The following is a 928-nucleotide window of genomic DNA, read 5'->3' as shown; positions in this document are numbered from 1 at the left end:
AAAAAAAAACTGTCTACAGTCTCTTGCCCCCGTGTAAGTACCATCCCTTCTTCGATTCTAGACCAGCTGTCCAACGGAACTTTCCTTGATGGTGGAAGTGTCCTATGTCTGCCCTGTCCAATATGGCAGCCACTGACCACATGTGGCCACTGGGCACTGGGAAGGTGGCTGATGCCAACTGAGGGACTGACTCTAAAATTGTATTTTAATTAATTTAAACATAAACAGCCACACGTGGTTAGTGCCACACACTGGACAGTGGGGTGCGAGATGGAGTCGGGTGTATTTCTTTCCACTGAACTTTCGGACGTTGGGGGGGCGTGTCCTTGTCCGTTTGCTGCCTCGATTTGGGTCGAGCTTTCTGACGCTTGCACACCACCCACCCATCCTTCCTGATGTGTCCTCAGAACCAAATCGAGGAGAGCATTTACAGTAATGCTTACATAGGGAAAATCTGAGCACGGACTGGATTCTGATAATATTAAGAAATGACTTAGGTCATTTCAAAGAGGAATTTGGGGCCTGAAACCAAGAGCTCTTAATGCTGTGATCAAATATTGAAATTCTCCATAGGATATAATAGTTACTCCATAGTGCCATGGTTTCCTGAGGAGATAGAAGATAAAAAAAGAGAGAAATTACTAAAATTGCATACTGAAGTATTTACAGATAAAATAACGTGCTGTCTGCAATTTGCTTTAGATAATGGAGTGGGGAGTGAACAGAGGAGACAAGATGGGTTGCTAATTGTTGAAGCTGTGTGATGGGTTCGTGAGCTTGCCTTCGATTAGTCTATTTTACACGTGTGTACTTTTTTAATTAAAAAAAATTGAGGTGGGGGATGGGGTAACTGGGTGTTGGGCATTAAGGAGGGCACTTGATGGAGTGAGCACTGGGTGTTGTATGCAACTGATGAATCACTAAATTC

At 43.9% G+C, this 928-nt stretch overlaps 1 non-coding gene across 1 annotated transcript; it reads left to right on the top strand.

The window, feature by feature from the left end:
- The first annotated feature begins 495 nt into the window (after window positions 1-495).
- LOC121102679 lies at window positions 496-622 on the top strand. The gene has a single exon (XR_005834791.1). It is a non-coding gene; the product is annotated as a small nucleolar RNA SNORA25 (small nucleolar RNA).
- The last annotated feature ends 306 nt before the right edge of the window (window positions 623-928 follow it).

The sequence above is a fragment of the Ursus maritimus genome, unplaced genomic scaffold, assembly GCF_017311325.1.
Source record: "Ursus maritimus isolate PB19 unplaced genomic scaffold, ASM1731132v1 scaffold_14, whole genome shotgun sequence".
In the NCBI taxonomy this organism is placed as follows: domain Eukaryota; kingdom Metazoa; phylum Chordata; class Mammalia; order Carnivora; family Ursidae; genus Ursus; species Ursus maritimus.
The sequence above is the reverse complement of the archived record's forward strand: the minus strand, read 5'-3'. Positions and strand labels throughout refer to the sequence as shown.